The sequence below is a fragment of the Phyllobates terribilis genome, unplaced genomic scaffold (genome assembly GCF_046119375.1).
Source record: "Phyllobates terribilis strain yellow unplaced genomic scaffold, ASM4611937v1 Scaffold_11__3_contigs__length_659146591, whole genome shotgun sequence".
NCBI classification, from domain to species: Eukaryota; Metazoa; Chordata; class Amphibia; order Anura; family Dendrobatidae; genus Phyllobates; species Phyllobates terribilis.
The window spans coordinates 86,547,186-86,564,080 of record NW_027362771.1 but is presented as its reverse complement, the minus strand read 5'-3'; positions in this window follow the sequence as shown (position 1 = coordinate 86,564,080).

Here is a 16,895-nt window from a genome sequence, read left to right as displayed (position 1 = left end):
GTACCATGTGCATGCGCATGTCTGTGCACTGTGTGTGCGTGTCTGCGTATTGTGTGCGTGTCTGCGTATTGTTTACGTATTGTACGCGTGTGTGTGCATGTCAGCGTATTGTGTGTGCGTGTCTGCGTGTATTGTGTGTGTGTGTCTGCGTAGTGTGGGTGTGTGTCTGCGTATTGTGTGTGTGTGCGTGTGTCTGCGTATTGTGTGTGTGTGTGCACGTGTCTGCGTATTGTATGTGTGCACGTGTCTGCGTATTGTGTGTGTCTGCGTATTGTGTGTATGCGCATGTCTGTGTATTGTGTGTGTGCGCATGTCTGCGTATTGTGTGTGTGCGCGTGTCTGCGTATTGTGTGTGTGCGCGAGTCTGCGCATGGTGTGTGCGCATGTCTGCGTATTGTGTGTGTGCGCGTATCTGCGTATTGTGTGTGTATATCTGTGTACCATATTCATGTGTGTATGTGTGTGCATGCCTGCGTACCATGTGCATGTGCATGTCTGTGCACTGTGTGTGCGTGTCTGCGTATTGTGTGCGTGTCTGTGTATTGTGTGCATATTGTGTGCGTGTGTGCATGTCAGCGTATTGTGTGTGCATGTATTGTGTGTGTGTCTGCGTAGTGTGTGTGTCTGCGTATTGTGTGTGTGTCTGCGTAGTGTGTATGTCTGCGTATTGTGTGTGCGTGCACGTGTCTGCGTATTGTGTGTGCGCGTGTCTGCATATTGTGTGTGTGCGCGTGTCTTCGTATTGTGTGTGCGCGCGTGTTTGTGTATTGTGTGTGTGCACGTGTCTGCATATTGTGTGTGTGTGCGTGTCTGCGTATTGTGTGTGTGCACGTGTCTGCGTATTGTGTGTGTGCATGTGTCTGCGTATTGTGTGTGTGCGCGTGTCTGCGTATTGTGTGTGTGTGCGTGTCTGCGTATTGTGTGTGTGCGCGTGTCTGCGTATTGTGTGTGTGCGTGTCTGCTTATTGTGTGTGCGTGCCTGCGTATTGTGTGTGTGCGTGTGTGCGTGCGTGTCTGCGTACTGTGTGTGTGCATGTCTGCATACAGTGTGTGTGCGTGCGTGTCTGCATACTGTGTGTGCGTGCATGTCTGCGTACTGTGCGTGTGTGCGTGTCTGCGTACTGTGTGTGTGTGCGTGTCTGCGTACTGTGTATGTGTGTGTGCGTGTCTGCGTACTGTGAGTGTGTGCATGCATGTCTGCGTACTGTGTGTGTGTGCGCGTGCATGTGTGTGTACTGTGTGTGCGTGCATGTTTGCATGTGTGAAGGATGAGGGGGTAGGCTGGGCCCTGTGTTGTATGCCTATATTTCTCCGCCGTATCTGTGCATCATGAATCGTGGTATGTGCTAAAGGGGCCACTGAGACTCTTTCGCCCGTAGCCGGCCCTGTGCAGAGATGTCAGTAACACATATGTTGTGCTACTGAGGACTGCCAGTAAAACATTCTGCATTATCTACGAGTGTCATTTAGGCCTGCTGGTAACATACCTTGTGTCATCTTGTACTATCTACTATAATACACAGGACTGCCAGTAACAATCACTGTATTATATTTTGTGTTGTACTGTATATGACTGCCGGTAACACATCCAAAACAATGCATTGTGTGACATATGGCTACTAGTAATACTAAGAACTGCTGATTATTATCTGACATAAAACTGCCAGTTATAGATCTTGCTTTATCTGATTTGCTGCCGAATACTACCACAACACAAACACATTTTGTATTATTTATTGTTTTATATAGGACTGCTGGTAACAGACCTTGTGTTATCTAAGGCATTACTTATGATTGACAGTAAAGCACCTCTTGTATTATCTGTTGTGTTATGTAGGACTGCTGTTAAATCACCTCCTTGTAGTCTAAGGCTATGTTCACATGTACAGTAATCATCAGTTAGAATGGAGCAGCAATCCATTAACAAAAAAGTTGTGCAGATACAACTTTTTTGTCCAATTAAAAAAAAATGATTTCAACTAGATCCATTTTTTAACATTGAAGTCTATGGAAAACAGATCTGTTAATTAGCCATTCATGTTGTTCCAATTTAAACTGATCCAGTAAGGAAAAAATGGATCCTTTTCAAATGAAAGAAAAACTGATGGCTATTTAATATATCAGTTTTCCATAGGCTTCACTGTTAAAAAACAGATCCAGTTGAAATCTGTTTTTTTTAGTTGGACAAAAAAGTTGTGTCTGCGCAATCTTTTTGTTAACAGATTGCTGCTTGACCCATTCTAACTGGTGATGATTACTGAATATGTGAACATAACCTTATCTAGTATGTTAAAAACGTCACCTATATATCCTACTATGTGTTCTGTAAATGTTAGTTGTACTATTGCAACTACGTAATCATGGTTCTGCTGGTATATATTTACCATATTTTTCGGACTATAAGACGCACCGGACCATAAGACACACCTAGGTTTTAGAGCAGGAAAATAGAAAAAAAATGTAAGCAAAAAATGTGGTCATGATGCACTGTTAAGGGGGAGCGGGTCTGCTGCTGACACTGGTATAGGGGTAATGTTCCCCAATTCTGATAATATCCCCCATCCTGGTAGATATGCCCCCCTTCCTATTATACGTGGATCCCCCATCCTGATATGCATGGCACCCCTCCATCCTGATATGCATGGCACCCAGCATCCTTATCCTAGTATGCATGGCACCCCTCATCCTTGTCCTAGCATGCATGGCACCCCTCATCCCTATCCTGGTATGCATGGCACCCTTATCCTTACCCTGGTATGTATGGCCCCCTCATCCTTATCCTGGTATATATGGACCCCTCATCCTTATCCTGGTATGTATGGCCCCCTCATCCTTATCCTAGTATGCATGGTCCCACTAATCCCCATCAGGCTGCACATAAAAAAATAACCACTCATACTCACCTTTCTTCTCTCCTCCAGCACTGCGTCCTATCTGCCCGCACTGATCTTTACATGTGAGCCGCGCATGACATCACTGCCATGCGCGGCTCACAAGGAGAGATCAGCTGCCGGAAGTCACTGCTCCCCACGCCGGGACCGGGTGCGCGGGGAGCAGTGACTTCATGTTGCTTCATAGCCAGCACACAGCATAGCCATAGCACGGCTCTTGCTGCTGCCGGGCGATCGCGTGTGTCCGCTGTTAAAGGGCATGAATATTCACCCCCTCCCCATGCCCATGGGCGTTGAGAGGGGGTGAATATTCATGCCCTTTAATAGTGGGCACACGCGATCGCCCGGCAGCAGCAGGAGCCGCGCTGCTGATACACTGTGTGCTGCTATTAAGGAGCATGAATATTCATTTTCTTTAGCAGGGGGGACGGTATAGGCTTCAGCAGGCGGCTGCTGCCTCCTGTGCCCCGCTCCTCCGTTGCAACCACTTCCCCCAACACAGTATATATATATACCCCCTCAGCAACATTTGGACTATAAGACGCACCCCCTATTTTCCTCCAAAATTTTGGAGGAAAAAAGTGCGTCTTATAGTCCGAAAAATACGGTATGTACACGGTTTATTCTTTGCAAGTATAGACTTATGTGTGCTGTGTATTTTTTTGCTGGTATATACATAATGTATACAGTATGTATGCAGTTAATTCACTGCTGGCATATATTTATATATACAGTTTAATCACTGAATTATTTATATGTGCTGTTTATTCTCTGTTGGCAAATGTTTTAGGTTGAAATGCAGAAGCGGTCTATGAAAAATTAAGTGCACGCCATAAATCAATAGATTATAAAATCACCTTTAGCAGCAATACAATTTGTAGTTATCATTTTCTACACTCCCAGCCCAGTCACCAGACATGAACATCATTGAGCATGTTTGGGGTAGGATGAAAGAGGAAGCTTGGAAGACAAAACCAAAGAATCTAGATGAACTCTGGGAGGCATGTAAGACTAAATATAATCGTATGAATCATTGTTGAACCGCATGGATGCAGTCCTTCAAGCTCATGGAAGTCACACAAAATATTAAATATGACTCTATTAGCACCACAACTTCATTCACCAATGTTATGCAACATATATTTGCATTTTAAGATAATTATTTGTTTGAATATCACATTACTTTCTGTGGGCGACAACTTTTGTCTTGCCAAAATCTGACCATTCTGTGTTTATTAAATGATCAATATTTCAGCATTGATGCCAATTTATTTTCTTAACCTAAACCAAATTTGGGAGGGTTTCAGCTTTCAAAAGAGTAATTTATAAAACCAATGGATGAATTTAACGTCAGGTTATAAGCTTTTATTTACATAACATGGATAAGCGACATAACTTCTGTCAGGGAGTGTATATGACTTTATTATTCTCTTAGGTGGAGTGCTTGGCAGTATTGTCCTGTTGCATGACCTCATTTTGGCTAAGCTGTAGCTGTTGTATAGATAGCCACACATTTGACATTTGATCCTATGGCTGCAAAACAGGTGTAAATCATCATCCCTCCACCACTTAATAGTTGGTATGAAGTATCTGTGCTGATAACTTCTGTTTGGTTTTCACATAATGTGGCAGGGCACTATGGCCAAACATAGTTTTAGAAGTCTTGTAGTTTGTTCAGATGTTTGTTCTAAGAAATAAAACCATAATATTCAAAGATGTCATGCTTATTTTTTCTCATTTGTGAATATACAGTATATATTTTTTTACTGCTGCTATATATTTATGTGTGGTGTATATTCTTTGCTGGTATATATATGTATTAGGGCTCGCTCACACTAGCGTATAAATCGGAAGAGTGCAATCAGATAAAAAATCGAATTCTACTCTGAGCAATGTTCTTCAATGAAGCAGTGCAGATCTGCGTATTTTTTCTCAGTTGTATTCGGCAGAAGAGAAAAATCGCAGCAAGCTGCGTTTTCACTTTGAAATCGGACATGACCATGCGGACCATCTGTATAGCATCTGATTTTTGCGGACACATTACAATTCTGTAGTATAGGAAACTGTAAATGGTCCTGTAAATGGTTAATAGCTCCTGCGTAAAAAATTGTATACAGACAGCACACGGATAACAAGAGAGAAAAAAATCGCCCCACTCTTCTGTAAGAAACTGGGACCGATTTTTTATAAGCTAGCGTGAGCGAACTATAAGGTTTTTTCACTGCCACCATATATTTATGAGTGTGATTTATTCTCTTTTGGTATATATTCATATGCATGGATTACTCTCTGCTGCAATATATTTATATACAGTGCCTTTAAAAAGTATTCAATCCGTGTGAACATTTCCACATTTTTTCATGTTGCACCCACAAACTTAAATGTTTTTTATTGGGATTTTATGTGATGTACCAAAACACAGTAGCAAATATTTGTGAAGTTTAAAGGAAATTATATATACTAAATATTTTAAAAATATAAATCTGAATATTGAGAGGCACATTTGTATTCAGAACACTGTAGTCTGATACCTTGTAGGATCTCCTTTCACTGTAATTTTTTCTCCATTGGGGTATGTCTGTATCAGCTTTGCACATCTAGAGGCTGAAATTTTTGCTCATTCGGCTATGTGCCCACGATGCAGAAATGAAGCAGAAAATTTCGGCAGCATTTCTGCATCTCCCTGGCAGAAAAAACGCATGCAGATTGTACATGCAGATTGTGCATGCATTTTTCCTGCAGAATACATGCGGACTGACAAGCACTTTCCAGGCGATAGCATCACTTGGAAAGTGCTTGACAACTAGGTCACACTGTATAAATCCATGCAAACAGCATGAATTTATACAGTGTGACCGTAAAAATAAAAAAATAAAAGCTATACTTACCTCCGATGCCGCCGCGTGTGCTGTCGCGCTCCTTCCTGGTTCCTTCCTGGCTTGCGAGACAGCCTGCGGTCACATGACCGTGACGTCATCTCAGGTCCTGGAAGGAGAAGCGCTGCAGGGGCCGCCGGACAGGTGAATATAAACTTTATTTATTATTTAATTCTTTTTTTCACAGGTACAATGGTACCCAGGTCTGGATGAGAGTCTTCTCTCCTCCAGAACTGGGTACCATCCGCACATAGAAACGCATAATATCCGTGTGTACAAATGTACAGACACGGATTCTATGCGTCTCAATGCAAGTCAATGGCGGCGCTTCCGCTGCGCTTCCGTAAAATTAATGAACATGCTGCGGATTTATGAGCGCTGCCGAAACGCTGCGGAAAAATCCGCAGCATGTGCATTGACATTGCGGAATGCCATTGGGGACCATGGGGTGCGGATTACCATGAGTTTTTGATGCATTTCCGCTGCGGAAATTCCGCAGCATAAACGCATGAAAAATGCATCGTGTGCACGCAGCCTTCTTCTTTGCAAAATAGCTCGAGCTCAGTGAGACTGGATGGAGAGCATCTGTGAACCGCAATTCAAACACATGAATATACATTGATCTACACCATTCCATTGTAGCTCTGACAGTATGTTTAGGGTTGTTGTCCTGCTGGAAGGTGAACCTACAACCAAGTGTCAAGTCTTTTACAGCCTCTAACAGATTTTCCTCCAGGATTGCCCAGTATTTAGCTCTATCCATCTTCGCATCAACTCTGACCAGCTTCTCTGGTCCTCCTGAAGAAAGTCATCCCCACATGATGCTGCCACCAACATGTTTGACAGTAAGAATGGTGTTTTCAGGTGATGTGCAGTACTAGTTTTCCATCACATATAGCGTTTTGCATTTAGCCCAAAAAATTCTACATTGGTCTCATCTGGCCAAAGCATCTTCTTCCACATGCCAAGTAGGGGACAAAGCTAACATGTGGAAAAAGGTGCTCTGGTGAAATGAACCAAAGTTGAACTCTTGGGCAAAATGAAAAATGATATGTGTGGTGGAAAACTAATGAACTAAATACAGTTATATGAAAAAGTTTGGGCACCCCTATTAATCTTAAGCTTAATGTTTTATAAAAATTGGTGTTTTTGCAACAGCTATTTCAGTTTGATATATGTAATAACTGTTGGACACAGTAATGTTTCTGCCTTGAAATGAGGTTTATTGTACTAACAGAAAATGTGCAATCTGCATTCAAACAAAATTTGACAGGTGCATAAGTATGGGCACCCTTATCATTTTCTTGTTTTAAATACCCCTACCTACTTTTTACTGACTTACTAAAGCACTTTTTTGGGTTTTGTAACCTCATTGAGCTTTGAACTTCATAGCCAGGTGTATGCAATCATGAGAAAAGCTACTTAAAGTGGCCACTTGCAAGTTGTTCTCCTGTTTGAATCTCCTCTGAAGAGTGGCATCATGGGCTCCTCAAAACAACTGTCAAATGATCTGAAAACAAAGATTATTCAACATAGTTGTTCAGGGGAAGGATACAAAAAGCTGTCTTAGAGATTTAACCTGTCAGTTTCCACTGTGAGGAACATAGTAAGGAAATGGAAGAACACAGGGACAGTTCTTGTTAAGGCCAGAAGTGACAGGCCAAGAAAAACATCAGAAAGGCAGAGAAGAAGAATGGTGAGATCAATCAAGGACAATCCTCAGACCACCTCCAGAGAGCTGCAGCATCAACTTGCTGCAGATGGTGTCACTGTGCATATGTCAACTATACAACGCACTTTGCACAAGGAGAAGCTGTATGGGAGAGTGATGCGAAAGAAGCCATTTCTGCAAGCACGCCACAAACAGAGTCGGCTGAGGTATGCAAAAGCACATTTGGAGAAGCCAATTTCTTTTTGGAAGAAGGTCCTGTGGACTGATGAAACCAAGATTGAGTTGTTTGGTCATACAAAAAGGCGTTATGCATGGCGGCAAAAAAACACAGCATTCCAAGAAAAACACTTGCTACCCACAGTAAAATTTGGTGGAGGTTCCATCATGCTTTGGGGCTGTGTGGCCAATGCCGGCACCGGGAATCTTGTTAAAGTTGAGGGACGCATGGATTCCACTCAGTATCAGCAGATTCTTGACAATAATGTTGAAGAATCAGTGATAAAGTTGAAGTTACGCAGGGGATGGATCTTTCAGCAAGACAATGATCCAAAACACTGCTCCAAATCTACTCAGGCATTCATGCAGAGGAACAATTACAATGTTCTGGAATGGCCATCCCAGTCCCCAGACCTGAATATCATTGAACATCTGTGGGATCATTTGAAGAGGGCTGTCCATGCTCGGCGACCATCAAACTTAACTGAACTGGAAATGTTTTGTAAAGAAAAATGGTCAAAAATACCTTCATCCAGGATCCAGGAACTCATTAAAAGCTACAGGAAGTGACTAGAGGCTGTTATTTTTGCAAAAGGAGGATCTACTAAATATTAATGTCACTTTTCTGGTGAGGTGCCCATACTTATGCACCTGTCAAATTTTGTTTGAATGCAGATTGCACATTTTCTGTTAGTTCAATAAACCTCATTTCAAGGCAGAAACATTACTGTGTCCAACAGTTATTGCATATATCAAACTGAAATAGCTGTTGCAAAAACACCAATTTTTATAAAACATTAAGCTTAAGATTAATAGGGGTGCCCAAACTTTTTCATATAACTGTAATTTAGAAAAGTAGCCTTAGCAAGACAACATCCAGTCGAGAGAGACTAAGACCATACCCATGAAGCTATGCTGAGGTGCTGAGACTGTGATAGAGGGAAGTTCTATTGCAGTGTGAGAGATTCCAGGCATCTCCTTTAGATCTTATTTACATTTTAATCACCAACCTACAGGAAGAAATTGAATTTATTTAAATCAGTTATGCACTATTGCAGCCTCCTCTAGCCTTTATTTCATAATGTGGGAAGGTCAGCTAGGAATTCACAGACTTTCTGAAACTGTGACTTTATCTAAACGATGAAAAAAAAGGCCAAGCAATAAAGTAACTTATGGGGACTTAGCTTTAATTAATTTGTACATTCATGTTTGGCCATGCAATCATGTTTTTGACTCCTTAGGTTATTGTAGGGAAGAATAACATTTGAATAATAAATAATGTATACATTTATAAAAATTATGATATTGTACAGAAATATTCCTGTCTTCAAGATTTACTTTTTTTTCTGTATTGTAAAAAGATTTCTAAAGTTCCTTTGTTACAAACCATAAAACAAATGCAGAACAATAATTATATAAATATTTCTGTAAAAATAGTCAGCAATGTACCAAAAATAAAGAAGTAACAGAAAATAATAAATGACACAAGCTATAAAAAGAGTTGTTTGGTTTTAAAATAAAGAACATTAGACCAATAGTGTGTCATAAATTAGCCCGACAACTCACTGCTTACATCTAATTCCAAATGATGTGACAAATGACATCTCATTTTCATTTGCTGCCGGTATTGTGGTTCTCTTTGCAACTGCTGGCGTAACAGTGAATGATTATCCCATCAATTCTTACTCCTCTCAAAGTTAATCAGCGCTTGCTTCAAAATGGATTAAAGATGATAACCATGCTGTTTCCTATCAGCACCACCACAATGAAGTCACTGTTTTTTTAATAGCAGCTAAGTCTATTCTCCTATAAATTGTCTCACATTAGTAGAAACACCAATATGCAGAGGCGTAGCAACGTGCAACTGAGAGATATATGCATATTTGAGTGTTGGACACCACGGAGGTTAAACAAGCCACTCCTTGACCAAAAGATACAGGGGCTCGGGTATAAGATTGAACTGTCAGACCTCTATATATTTGTAGCCTATGGACTGCCTATATATAGTTTATTGTTCTTATAGGGGATCACGTTTGCTGAAAGACTATTTGGATTTTATTGGCTGTGCTATGTATATGTTTTGCTGCTCTGCATATACTGTATGTTTTGTTTTGTGGGAATGCAATAAAATAGACATGGTGTCCTGCAGCACAATTTCTTCTGTGAAGCTTTAATTTGAAGAAATAACTTCCTAGTCATGGTTATAGAGCAGTGACGGGTGAACAATAAAATGCTTGGGTACTCGTTGTTCGAGTCGAGCAAATTGGAATGCTCGGGTGCTCGATCCGAGCAACAAGCCCAATGTAAGTCTATGGGAAACTCAAGCATTTTTCCGGTGGGACCCCCCCGGCGGTCTGCAGAGGGACTAAAAATTGTCTAAATCGATGGGAACAGTGCTGAAATGACATGGTAGCAGCATGGGGAAGACCCCTGGAAGCATCTCTGACTCCCAGGTCACTGCTGTCAACAATGTTGTCAGAGTATTACGCCACTTTTACGAACTCACAATAAAACATATAAAAACAAAACCAGAATGGATTTTCCTGGGAAAAATGTTAAGGAACATCCTTTCCAGGGTAATGACTTGTATATAAGGCAAAATAAATAACCAAAACCAAAAATGCTCCTCCGCACCTTGGGCTAAGTTCACAAGTAGCGTTTTTGCACTTTTGCATTGTTTTTAATGGTAAAAAATACATTCACAGGTAAATGCCATTTTAACATTTTACTACCTTATCTGGCCATGTGGTATGTGAGACATGATTAGGCACATCCTGTTTCATTTATGAAGGGGGGACTCTAAAACTCACAAAGCCTATTTTTATAGGGCCATCAGGCTGCCCTTACTATTCTTAAAAGACCAGCAGTAAGCCCTCACTATTGTTAGATAGTCATCAGCCGTTTATGCTTTGTTGTTTCCATTATTAATGAGTGGGTCTCCTACACTGTTATTGCTTATGCAGTGAGTACCATGGCTGCCAAAATTTGGGAAAAACCCAAATACCAATTTACAGACACATATAGGTGGGCCACAGTAACGACATGTTTCTAGAAAGGAGTGGTTCTTCTATACAGTTATAGGGTATGCAGTGAGCAAAACGGCTGTCAAAATTTAGGAAAAACCCCAATACCAATTTAAAAACACATAGAGATGGGCCTCAGTAACGACATGTTCCTAGAAAGGAGCGGGTCTGCTATACAGTTATATGGTATGCAGTGAGTACAACGGCTGCCAAAATTCAGGAAAAACCCCAATACCAATTTAAAGACACCTAGAGGTGGGCCTCAGTAAGGACATGTTCCTAGAAAGGAGCAGTTCTACTATACAGTTCTAGGGTATGCAGTGACTGCAACGGCTGCCAAAAATTTGGACACATGCCCCATGGAAGAGACGTAGAGGAGCGCCTCATGAAAAAAATGTTCCCATTATTAGGAAATGGGTCTCCCATACTGTTTGCCTATGCAGTGAATGTAACGGCTGCCAAAAAATTGGAGGCACTCCAATGCCTCTTGCAAGAGACGTCGAGGTCGGAGGGCCTCATGAAGAAAATGTTCACATCATTAGGAAGTGGGTCTCCCATATAGGTTTGCCTATGAAGTGAATGAAACGGCTGCCAAAAATTTGCAGGAACTGCAATGCCCCTTGCAAGAGACGTAGATGGTGATATGGTAGATATGTTGGTGATATGGTGGTGGAGGATAAGGATGCGGAGAAGGAGGAGGACAAGAGCAAATAGACAAAATCAGAAAGCATATACCCATGTCTGGGTGTGAAGACAGGTGGACGGAAATAGGGTTAGACCTCCCCAAAAAAAGACACTGTATTTGAGTTAATGTTTCGCTGCTATCATTCGGTGGTGTTGAGAAGTCTGGCCCAATCCAGCCCTTGTTCATTTTTATAAGAGTCAGCCTGTCATCATTTTCAGTTGACAGGCAGATGCGTCTATCAGTTATAATTCTCCTGGCAGCACTAAATACCCGCTCTGACAAAACACTAGCAGCAGAGCAGGCCAGGACCTTAAAAGGCGTAGAGAGCCAGTTCATGCCACCTGTCCAGCTTGGATACCCAATAATTATAAGGCACAGAGGAATCACAGAGGACATTGGTATGGTCAGAAAGGTTCTCCTTCAGCATTTTCCCAAACTTTTCTCTTCTTGTGAGAGTACCCCGCACATCAGGGCTTGTGCAATGGTATGGTCTAAGAAAACTGTCCCAGAACTTTGACAGTGTTCCCTACCTCTGCTGGATTGGATTTGTGTCTCTCTCGCCTGTACTCCTTGTTTGTCCAACAAACTGTGACATCTGCTGCCAGCGCTTTCAGATGGAAATTCTTTTAATAATTCCGCAACAAGGGCCTTCTGGTACTGCCCCATTTTAGCAGATCTGTCCGCCGCAGGCAAGACTTCCGTGTCCTCATCAAGAGGATGACTGACCATGCTGTCCTCCTCATCCTTCTCCCTCTCTTCAGGCCTTCCACACTGGACAGACGGTATGACAGTTGTGCGGGTAGTACCGTCTATAGCGCAGGAAACTAGCTTCTGTTCTTCCTCCTCTTCCTCATTGTCACCCAATCCACATTGGGATGAGATGAGGCTGGGCTGTATGGAATCACCCTGTATTGTTCCTTTCTCCATCTCATCGTGCTCTGCCTGCAATGCCTCCTCTTTAATTGTGAGCAGCGAAAGCTTCAGTAGACAGAGAAGCGGGATGGTGACGCTAATTATGGCGGCATCGCCACTCACCATCTTGGTGGAGTCCTTAAAGTTTTGGTGAATGGTATAGATGTCTGACATCCATGCCCACTCCTCCTTTTGTGTGGAGGCTGACCTGAATACCAACGTCTATGTTGATGCTGGTAGTCAATAACTGCCTTCTGCTGCTCACAAATCCTTCCGAACATCTGCAATGTTGAGTTCCAACATGTGGGGACATCGCACTCCAGTCAGGTGTGCAGCGGAAGGTGACTTTCTAAAATGGGCACACACGCAGCATACTTTGACAAGCAGATCCAGCAGATCCCGGTAACCGCTGAATCACGAGGTTAAGCACATGGGCCAGGCATGGAACGTGTGTGAGCTTGCTTCGCTTCAGAGCTGCCACCAGGTTTCAGCCATTGTCACACACAACCATGCCAGACTGTAGGTTCAGCGGTGTCAGCCACACATCTGTCTGTTCTTTCAAAGCTGTCCACAACTCTTCAGTGGTGTGCGGTTTGTCACCTAAGCATATTAGCTTCAGCATAGCTTGTTGCCGCTTGGCCAAGGCAGTACTGCAGTGCTTCCAGCTTGTGACTGATGTGGTCATTTTGAAGATAGAGGCAGAAAAGAGGAAGGAGGAGGTGCAGGAGCTGTAGAATGTGGGGGCAATCCTGATTGATCCAGGGCCTGCAATCCTTGGCGTTGGGAGGACATGTAGTTTACTAATATGAGGTAGTTTACTAATACTATTCTTCACAGCGAGCATGTGTGAATAGCTTCACTGATACACTGCAACAAACTGTAAATGGAGGACAGAAATGGCTGAATTTGGACCGCAGTTATACTGCATGTGATACGTCTGACAGCCAACCACAGTTTTAAATAGTGGGCCTGTAGTTTAGTATTCTTCACAGCGAGCAAGTGTGAATAGCTTCACTGACACACTGCAACAAACTGTAAATGGAGGCCAATTGACCCTCTTGTGCTGTATAAACTGTCTTCCACAAACCCTTCCTGCCTTGCCTTTTAAGCAAATATTCAGGATTAAGATAAAAAAAATTACCCCTGGCCCCTGAGATCTGGGGCCATGTCTACAAATATCTGTAACAGCAGCAGCAGACAGGATGTGCAATGGACCCTCTTGTGCTGTATACACTGCCACAAACCCTGCCTGCCTGCCTAACTCCTGCAATCACCACTGAATATATGCAGCTGGATTAGTCCTCAGACTGTTAGTTCAGATGGATATATAGATATGTTGTGGAATGCCTACCCTAACTAATAAACAAACAAATCTCTCCCTGACTCAGCAGCAGCTCTCCCTACTCTGCCTGTTTCCGGGGTAGACTGTGACGAGGCTAAAGAGCGCCAAACATGCAGGGCGGTGATCCGAGCTCCTGCCCGAGCAACTCGAAAATACTCACCGAGCGCCGAGCTTATCGAGCACAGTGATGCTTGGACAAGTACCTAGTAGTGGCGAGCACGTTCACTCATCACTATTATAAAGGAGTTGCATAGGACTGACTAGACCTAGGAAAAGAGTTAGGTATGGGGACAGAGCATAGGGACTCTGATTGACCATGTTATCACGCTGAATATAGCCCAGGGAGGGAACCATTGGTGCTTTAGGGTGGTATGAACAATGTCATATGGTACAGTCGGCGTCCCTGGTCAAAATTACTCTTATTGTGAACAATTAAGCAAGTTGAAGATGAAATGATTTCTAAAAGGGCTAAAGTTTTAGATGACACGTTTCCTTTGTATTTTAGGCAAAAAAAAATATTGTCATTTTTTACATTTTAAAAATTACAAAAAACAAAATGGGATGATGCAAAAGTTTGGGCACCCTTGGAGATTGGACCAAAGTTTCAGACCTTAATTAGCCTGTTAGTGTTTTGGTTTGTTCACTATCATCGTTAGGAAAGGCCAGGTAACGCAAATTTACCTCTGCTATAAAAACCTAGCAGCCGTCGGTTCTTGTAAGCTGCTGCCTAGCACTCTGAAAATGAAAATGGTGGAGGCCTACAAAGCAGGAGAAAACTATAAATAACAAAGTGTTTTCAAGCTGCTCTTTCCTCAATTTGAAATTTAATTAAGAAATGACAGTTAACAGGAACAGTGGAGGTCAAGATAACGTCTGGATGACCAAGCAAAATTTCAGTGAGAGCTGCTCGTAGGATTGCTAGAGAGGCAAATCAGAACCCCCACTTGACTGAAAAAGACCTTGAGAAAGATTTAGCAGACTCTGGAGTTGTAGTACATTGTTCTACTGTTCAGAGACATCTGCACAAATAAGGCCTTCTTGGAAGAGTCCTTAGACGAAAACCTCTCCTGTGTCCTTACCATAAAATTCAGCCTCAGGTGTATGCAAAAGAACATCTAAACAAGCCTGTCGCATTTTGGAAACAAGTCCTGTGGACTGATTAGGTTAAAATAGAACTCTTTGGCCACAATGATCAAAGGTATGTGTGGAGAAAAAAGGGCACAGAATTTCAGAAAAAGAACATCACACCAGCCATTAAGCATGGGGGTGGATCATTCATGCTTTAGGGTTGTATTGCAGCTAATGGCATACAGAACATTTCATGGCAGAGGAAAGAATGGATTCAATGAAATTTCAACGAATTCTTGATGCAAACATAGCACCATCTGTAAAAAGCTGAAGTTGAAAAGAGGATGGCTTCTCGAAATGGATGATAATCCTAAACACAAGTCAAAATCCACAACAGACTACCTCAAAAGGTGCAAGCTGAAGGTTTTACAATGGTTCTCACAGTCACCTGACCTGAACATTATTGAAAATCTGTGGCTAGACCTCAAAATAGCAGTGCATGCAAGAACTAGAAGAATTTTCCAAGGAAGAATGGATGAAAATCCCTCAAACAAGAATTGAAAAACTCTTGGCTGGCTACAAAAAGTGATTACAAACTGTGATACTTACAAAAGGGGATGCTACTAAATACTAACCATGCAGGATGGCCATATTTTTGCATCAGCCCATTTACCTTTCTGTAATTTTTAAAATGTAAAATATGAAGAATATATATATATATATATAATATATTTATTTATTTATTTATTTATTTTTGCCTAAAATACAAAGGAAATGTGTCATCTTTAACTTTTGGCATTTTAGAGATAAGTTCTTCTTCAACTTGCTTAACTGTTCACAATAACAGTAATTTTGAGCAGGAGTGTCCAAACTTTTACATGCCACTCTACGCTATGGTTAGGTCCTGTTAAGAGATTATGTGGATCTAGTTAACTCATAGACCTTGGGTATTGTCTTGTAGAACAGTCCTGAGCTATACTGGGTGGAGTAGAGAGTGTGAAGGATGACATTGCACAAACATTTAAGAGTCATGGCATGGAGTCCTCTGCAGGTCACTTCAACTGATTATTATGTACAGAACCATGAAGTATTCCATGATAGTATGAAGAATCTAATGACTGCATTATCCAGGTAAGAGCATCTCTTTCAGAGCCTGAATTAACAGTTAATATACGGATGAACCTGGTACGTTAAAAAAAAAATAGAAAAAACATTCCAACAATATTACATAACCACTAGATTTAAACATTAACATCACTATACTCGTCTCATGATACTTCCACCAAATTCAGACGACTCCATCAGTATGATACAAAAGGAACTATAATGAACTAAACCAAGCAAACTATTTCCTTCCTTCTTTTTTGTATTTGATGAAAGGTAATCTGTCTTTCAGGCTTTAAGACTATTTATAGTTGGGGCTACTGTGGCCTTTATTCCATTGACTTAGAAGCAAAATGTCCCTGAAAATTATTTTTAGATGTTTATAAGTATCACTGTATCTCTCCTTCGACAGTCTAGGCAAAGTCTGTATACAGGATATCTCCTTTTTCTCATTAAGTTCCTTACAGCTTTGATACAGATAGCATGGCACAATAGGAGCATGCTGTATTCATCTCTATGTAAAATCAAAGACACACAAAAGACAATATGAGCCCATAGAAACTAGATGTGTGCAAAAGTCTAAAAGAGTTTTTCCAACTACTTAAAAAATGAAAAGAGCTGAAAATGCAAGAAAAAAAAACACTACTTACGTCTTCTTTCTCCCTGTGATTTAGCGCTACTGCTCGAGTGGTACGCTCAGTCACTGTTTACAGCATCTAGCATGTGATTGCTGAAGTCAATTAGTTACTGTTGAGGCTAATGATTGGCTGCAGTGGTCACATGTTTGCAGCTTAGGAATAATGAGCACAAGTTTCAGGAGGTGAGCAGTGCTTCCCTTTTTTGTTTTGTCATTTGCTGCTCTTTAGATATAGTTGAATAGATCTTTAACACTTAATTTTGATGGCCATACTATGTAAATGTGGTGACCCTGGGGATTCGATCGCTACAGGAATACTGCACCTCTTTAATGGGGTGTGGTATCTCTCCTTCGAGGTAAGGATGGTGCAACTGTCAGGACCCCACCTTCGCACCCAACACTACACTTCTCCCACTGTAGGGGGGGCTAATAGGCACCAGCGTGCTGCCCCAGCCGGGATAAGAGGAGA